This window comes from Artibeus jamaicensis, unplaced genomic scaffold (genome assembly GCF_021234435.1).
Source record: "Artibeus jamaicensis isolate MK-2021 breed Jamaican fruit bat unplaced genomic scaffold, CSHL_Jam_final contig_723, whole genome shotgun sequence".
NCBI lineage: Eukaryota > Metazoa > Chordata > Mammalia > Chiroptera > Phyllostomidae > Artibeus > Artibeus jamaicensis.
This window is the reverse complement of record NW_026521938.1, coordinates 2,046,306-2,054,114: the sequence shown is the minus strand read 5'-3', so window position 1 is coordinate 2,054,114 and position 7,809 is coordinate 2,046,306.

Here is a 7,809-nt window from a genome sequence, read left to right as displayed (position 1 = left end):
TGTTATACAACAACTCTATAAAAAATAAAGCCGAAATCAAACTATGAGTTCAGTCAGTCCCACAGAGGCTGGCTGTTCTCCGGCATCCAATCGGGTGTCTGACTCTTCCTTCGCTTGTGCCGTCCATCCTTCAGGGACCCTGAACCCTGCCAAGGCTGGACCCCAGCAGTCAACCAGTCCAAATCTTCCTAAAGCCTGGCATAGCTTATCCCCACAAGAAATAATATTTTATCAAGCACAGGGCCCTAGAGGATCTGAAGCCCATTGTAGAGAAGTTTATTACACATGGGTCGCTGGTACCCTGTCAATCCCCCTGCAATAGTCTAATATACCCTGTTCGTAAGCCCACAAGGGAGTACTGGTTGGTCCAGGATTTAAGATTAATTAATAAGGCTGTAGTCCCCTTACATTCTTTTATGGTGAAAGCTTGTACTATCCTCACCCAGGTACCAGAATATTCTCAGTAGTATACTGTCTTAGACTTAAAAGATGCCTTTGTTTGCATCCCTGTTCACCCAGATTCCCAATCTGGACAGACCCCAAAACCATGACCCGTCAACAGTATACCTGGAGGCTTACTCTACCACAAGGGTTTAGAGACAGCCCCCATCTATTTCTATTAGAAAAGGATCTAAGAGATTTACAGCTATGAGAGGGAGCAGTCTTATAATATGTAGATGATATCTTAATCTGTAGCCCATTGAAGGAAGCCTCAGATTGCAACACTATCCTAATTCTGAACTTCCTTGGGGATCGGGGATATCGATTCTCTAAGAAATAGGCCCAGATTTTCAGAGTAAACTATTTAGGATATATCCCAACTCCAGCATCTAGGCAGCTGTCACCAGAGAGAATAAAGGCAATCGCTGAGCTAACACCGCCTGCTACCGAATGGCAGCTCCACTCTTTCCTGGTAATGGCTGGGTTCTGCAGGATTTGGATCCCAAGCTTTGGACTAGTTGCAAAGACTTTATATGAGGCTACTAAGGGACCAGACATTGAACCCATTGTATGGGGAAAGGAACATGATCAGGCTTTTAATAAAATCAGGCAGGTTCTAGTTGAGGCTCCAGCTCTAGGCATCCCTGACTTAAACAAAACTTTCTCTTTACACATAGCAGAGAAACAGGGAATAGGATTGGGAATCTTAGTTCAGCAAATGGGAACCCTAAACTGTTGCATGTTTCTCTAGAAACCTGGACAATGTAGAAACTGGGTAGATTGAAGCCTTTCTGACCAGGGTAGAGAAAGCCACAGAAGTAGCAAAAGTGCTCCTAAAAAAATACCCTGATTTGGTCTCCCGTGCTCCCCACAAAGTGTTAACAGACCTTCCTTCACCTCTAAAATCATCCAATCAGTCTCTGAGGCCCTCAGCATAAAATATTACCTTCACTCTGCTTGGAGACCTCAGTCCTCTGGGAAGGTAGAGAGGATGAACTAAACTTTAGAAAGAACATTAACGAAGTTCTTTCAAGAGTCTTCTGAGAACTGAGTTAAATTACTGCCTATAGCTTTCATGGGAATAAGGGGTCCCCTCAGGCTAACACTAGGCTTAGCCATTTTGAAATGCTATGTGGCAGGCTACTCCTAACTATCAATTTAATATTTGGTACCAAGACCCACCAAGCTGTGAAGCATATAATAAAGTTGGGGCAGGTACAAAAAGCATTGCAGGAATATGGGAATGAAGTCTTGCCTTCTCCCAAAGGAGATCTCTGAGCCACTATCTCTCCAGGAGACTGGGTACTTCTCAAAACTTGGAGAGAAGGATCCCCTGTAGATCAACTTAACTTTATTATTATTTTTTTACCAGTCACTTGGTTTTTATGAATAAAATCGGCAATGACACTTTCATGGTTTTGTAAATAATTCATCATTTTCTGGGTTTTTCTGATTTCCAGTAAATTCCAAAGTCCTTTGTTTTGTATTATTTTTTAATGAGTTCACATTTGTGTTTAGGTGCTTTTACTACCCCTTTTCTTTTCGGTTTGGCGATCGATGGCTCCTCGTTTTTGCTCCAGTTCTTTTTTTTTAAATTTAATTATTATTCAACTACAGTATTCTGTCTTTTACTCCCATCCCAGCCCACCCCCCGTGCCCCCCACCTTTCTCCCATTTCCACCCCCTTAGTTATTGTCCATGTGTTCCTGTAAATCCTTCCCCTTTTCCCCCTGAAATTCCCTCCCCTCTCCCCTCTGGTAGTTGTCCCGCTGTTCTCTATTTCAGTGTCATTGTTTTTATTTTGCTTGCTCGTTTGTTTTATTTAGCTTCCTGTTAAATGTGAGATCATATGGTATTTGTCTTTCACTTCCTGGCTTATTTCACTCAGCATAATGCTTTCCAGTTCCATCCAAGCTGTTGCAAAGAGTAGGAGCTCCTTCTTTCTTTCTGCTGCATAGAATTCCATTGTGTAAATGTACCATAATTTTGTGATTCATTAATTTACTGACGGGAACCTAGGTTGCTTCCAGCTCTTGGCTATTGTAAATTGTGCTGCTATGAACATTGTGGTGCATAGGTTCTTTTGGATTGGTGTTTTAGCGTTCTTAGGATGTAATCCCAGCAGTGGAATTGCTGGGTCATAAGGCATGTCCATTTTTAGTTTTCTTAGAAAATTCCCTACTGTTTTCCATAATGGTTGTACCAGTCTGCAATCCCACCAACAGTGAACATCAACTTAACTTTAAATGCAAGGGACCCTACCAGGTTGTCCCGAGTACCCACATGGCTGTAAAGCTATTGGAGGGTTGATAGTTGGGTTCATATTTCCAGGGTAAATGCAACTCCTGTTGATCTGGTTCACTCCCCAGACCAGCACAGGAATCCAGATTCCACATACACCTGTGAGCCAGTAAAACACCTTAAGCTCCTTTTGCACAGGACTACTCTTGAGTCTGATAAGTAGCTTTCTATTTTACCCCTTAACCCTTTTCGCTTATGCTAAATCTCCACCTAAAACTAACTAACTGCCTGTGAATTAGCCAGTCATATGGCCCAGTCTTTAAAATTAAGTTCTTACTGTTGGCTTTGTCTTTCCACCCATACCTAGGGTTATGTTCAGCCATTTGCATTGGAATAATGGAGAAATGTTTCTGTTACCTGGGACAAAAAGACTGTACATTCCAGTCTATAGGGCATTATAGCTACTTAAAACCTTGTTAACTATTACTCAGGACTTTCTCCACTGGCAGTCAACACTCCCTTAGAGGGCTTCTGTTTTTTCACTTAATAAACCATCTACCAGTTGACTACCCCCTCTTCATAATCAGTAGAGCTCCAGGAGGCACGTCTGTGAGGAGGCTTGCTAATAACTAGTGCTGACAAAAGTTTCTCATCTCAGAGCCCCCTCCTACAAACACTGCTTGTAGAATTCCCCTCACCTCAGTACTCTCTATCTCTGGGGGAATTCCTCACTCAGGGGACAAGACAAATTTCATATATATGCACCTTGCAAAGCCAGCTGTTCCTAGCCTGTCTTTAGACAAAAACTCACCCAAAACAGCTTATTGCCAAAGCAGGCCATCCTATAAAGTTAATGAATTCCTCCCACAAGATAGAGAGGACGGTATCATTCTGCACCGCAACTCTTGGATCACCATACATTTTGGAACAAAGAAGGGCTCTGACTTTACTGAATTCATAAATAGCACAAGTTTCCACAATCCCATAATAGACCCCCAGTCACAGCCTCATTGGCAGCACAACTATCATAATAGCGGGCTACTAAATACCCAAGAACCAAACAACTAGTCAAAGGCAGATATGTCTCTGTAGAAACCTAGCCAGTTTAGCTGGCAGAAATTACTCTGATGGCAGAAATACTCCCTTTGACAGGAGTCCATTGGATTTGTGGGTCCCAGGCATACTGGACCCTCCCTCCACATTGGAAGGGACTCTGCTCCCTAGGGTATGTTCTTCCTGACCTTTCCATAGAATGGGAAAATGCCTCCCTGCCATTCCCATTACGAGGGCAAGAATATCTGTTCAAGAGGGCTGGTCCCCTTATTCCTCTAATAACATATATTGGGATTCTCTCTGCCATGGGAGCAGTGGTAGGGGGTACTTCATTAGGAATCCATCACCACTTATCCCAGAAAACAGATGAATCATTAACTAAAGCAGGGGAAACACTTGCAGCACTCCAAGAACAACTGGACTCATTAGCTGGAGTTGCCTTCTAAAATCAAAGGACATTAGACCTCCTCCCAGCCTCAGCAAGTGCAAACATGTTTGCACTTCAAGGAAGAGTGTTGCTTCTACATTAATAGCAAGTCCAGCAAAGGAGCAAGTCCAGCAAAACATCCAAAGCATCCTTGATTCTCCATCTAGAATCAAGAGTTCAACCTCTTTTTGGAGTTCAAACTCATGGCTCATGTTTCCCTTCTGCTTTTTGCAACACCAGTATTAATCATGCTAGTGACACTATTATTTTGACCCATGATAATCAACTTACTAACTACATTTATCTCTTCTGGAGTAGAGGCTCTATAGCTACAAATAATTGTCATGAACAACTATCAACCTCAGGGACTGGAGACTCTGGGCAACTGTTGTGGCCTGATGAAAGGATACTTCCCTCAACTTCCTCTGACTGACATAGAGCATCTCTGACACTCTCAGAAAAGATAGAAAAGGGCGAGTTTCGTAGTTCTCAATAGGCAGGGACTACTGTCCCATCCAAGCCTGAAGCAGCTACAGAAGATAGACATTCACCCCTCAGTAACCTCAAAATGAATATTTATAACCATGTCTCTAAAGGGGAAATTAGGCAGGAGACAACAGAGGAAGAATCCTGAGACGTGGCTGCTGTTACTAGCCAGTGTCTAGCATCCTGGTTGCCAGGAAAAACCTTTTAGCACTTAGGTAGAATGAATAGCAATCCAAGGTGGAGAGGAGGAGGGAGACATGTCTCACATGCTAACTCAGTAGTCCTGAGCCTGGTCTAATAATACTGCCAGGTGTTCCAACATCACAAGAAGCACTATGTTAACACAGGAGGAGGGAAGTCCTTGAAATTTAATGCATCATTTCTACTATCTGGGAAAGATAATGCCTTTGAAACTGTATATTCTTCCCAAGGCCTGGAAGGTGGGACAGGACCCACAGTGCCCAAAGAAGCAGCCCATAAAACAACTTTGGGCCCTAGCTCAGTGGATTGAGTGCTGGCCTGTGAACCAAAGGGTAGCTGGTTTGATTGCTGGTCAGGGCACATGCCAGGGTTGTGGGCCAAGTCCCCAGTTGGGTCATGCCAGAAGTAACCATACATTGATGTTTCTCTCCTCTTTCTCCCTCCCTTCCCCTCTGTCTAAAAATAAATAAATAAAATCTTTTCCAAAAAGAAGCAAAAGAAGTACTTTAAATATTTAAATCAGAAAAGACCTCCTACAAAGTATCTATTGATTTTTAAATTTTTATTGCATGTAGGTGCCTCATCCACTGCCACATCCACTGCCACGTCCACTGTTGGATCCCTCTCTCCGTGACAAGGTCCTGAGAGGGGGTGTAAGACTTCAAGGAAGCAGTTTCCAACCTGGTGGACGTGGCATGGAAGGCCTTGCAATACCTATTGTGATTGTGCTTGCTTTGGGGATCATGACCCTTTTTGCTTTAATCATTATGAATACCCTGGCAGTGATTCAGATAGTGTGCCTGGACCTTTCCCGGCTCAATGAACAGAATAATAATATCATACTAGAACGTCAGGGAATATAGGCACAAGGAAACAATCAGAACAATCTGAGAATTCAAGCTTAATCAATAACAGATCATTGGAAAAACACCCAAGATAAGATAGAATACTCTAGGAAATCATGAGATGATCTCACTACTTTCTTAGAAGGAATCAAAGTACAAAACATGTCTATAAAAGAACTCCTAGAGAAACTTAAAAGAAGTACCCTTGAAAGCTCCCTGCAACATAGGAATAGCCCCCTCCTTTACCTTGAATAAGAATATATATCAACTAGACAGGCAAAGAAATAACAAAAGCTAGTTAGTTACTACAAACTAAACAGTCACTAGGGAGTCAGAATTTATAGTACACAGAAAAACATTTTAAGCAAAAAAAAAGGTAGATAGCTAAGTTAGACATCACAAGGGCCTTATAATAAATCTCCTATTTTCTCTACTCAGTCTAGCGTATCCTTATGCCCTATACCAAATTCTGAGAAACTTTAATATACAATAAGATATTTTTAACTGTCTGATTAATGGCTCTCCTAGTTAAAATAATTTTTAACTAAATCTATGGGAACTTTTGTACTTTTACTGATTACCTTTGTATTGATTTTTTCTGCTTAAATGATCATGTTATACTGCAAATATTAATCACTACCTGAAATGAAAATATAAAAACCTGCTTGTACTTGCAATAAACGGAACAGAGCTTCACTGTCCTTTGAGGCGTGTTGTCGTCTGTTACCCAGCGCCGACGCCTTGCCCTCACCTGTGGGACCCCCTGACCCGCTGCGGCTGGACCGCGGCATGTAGGCATACATATAGTATTAAAATTTTTTATTTATTTTTAAAAAGAGAGAGAGAAAGGAATAGAGATGCAGATTTGCTCCACTTATTTATGCATTCATTGGTTAATTCTTATACACGCCCTAATCTGGGATCAAAGCTAGAACCTTGGTGTTAGGGTCTACCTTCTAACCAAATGAACTACCTGGCTAGGGCCCATACTACCTTGTTCATTATAATATTTCAGATAACGTAAAAAAATTCTCAGCTAAATATAGGTCATCTTTCATTATAGATATGTGTTTTTTATTTACTCTAAATATAATTCTTCAATATATTCCTAATCTTACTGAATTGACAATGACATACTAATCATCATCTCACCTATAAATCATTAATTATGTAACTCACCATCTCTTTCATTATGATAATTACAATACCACTTCCCTACTAACAAAAATACCAAGAAATTTGTCAGAACTTAATTCTCTAGTTCTCCAACAACTAATTTATTTTAATAGATATTGAAATTACAAGTAGACACCTATTTATTTATGTTTATATTATTCATCTTTTTTAATTTTCAAAGGTTTGTCCTATATGCCTGTGACATTTATGTCATATGCATGATGGGATAACAAGGTTATTAGTCTATTTCCCAGATTCACTAACATGGGGACACCATCTTTATTGCAATGTGCTTTATTGAGCTTCAGAGAATACTCATTTTCATCAATAGTAAGGCAAGATCCTCCACCAACAAAAGATCATATGTAACTCAATGAAGGCTCAGATAATGGTTTATACTATTTGAACAATAAAATATTTTTAGAATATTTAAAGAAACATCAGTGTGCAAGATACATTAATCAGTTGCCTCTTGCACGTCACCAGTTGGGGACCCTGCCACAACTCACACATATGCCCTGACCACAAATCAAACTGGTGACCGACCCTTTGGTTTGGAGGCTACCACTCAATTCATTGATCCACACCAGCCGGGACACAATAAAATATTTTCAAATTAAAGTATGTTACTCTGCTTGGTATGGCTCAGTGAATTTAGTGCTGGCCTGGGAACCACAGGGTCTCAGGATCAATTCCCAGTTAGTGCACTGGCCTGGTTGCCAGCCAGATCCCCAGTAGGGGCCATGAAAGAGGCAACCACACAATGTTGTTTTTCTCCTTCTCTTTCTCCCTTCCTGCTTCTCTCTCTAAAAATAAATTAATAGAATCTTTTAAAAAATGAATTAAGGTATATAAATGCATCATTTCTACTATCTGGGAAAGATAATGCCTTTGAAACTGTATATTCTTCCCAAGGCCTGGAAGGTGGGACAGGGTCCA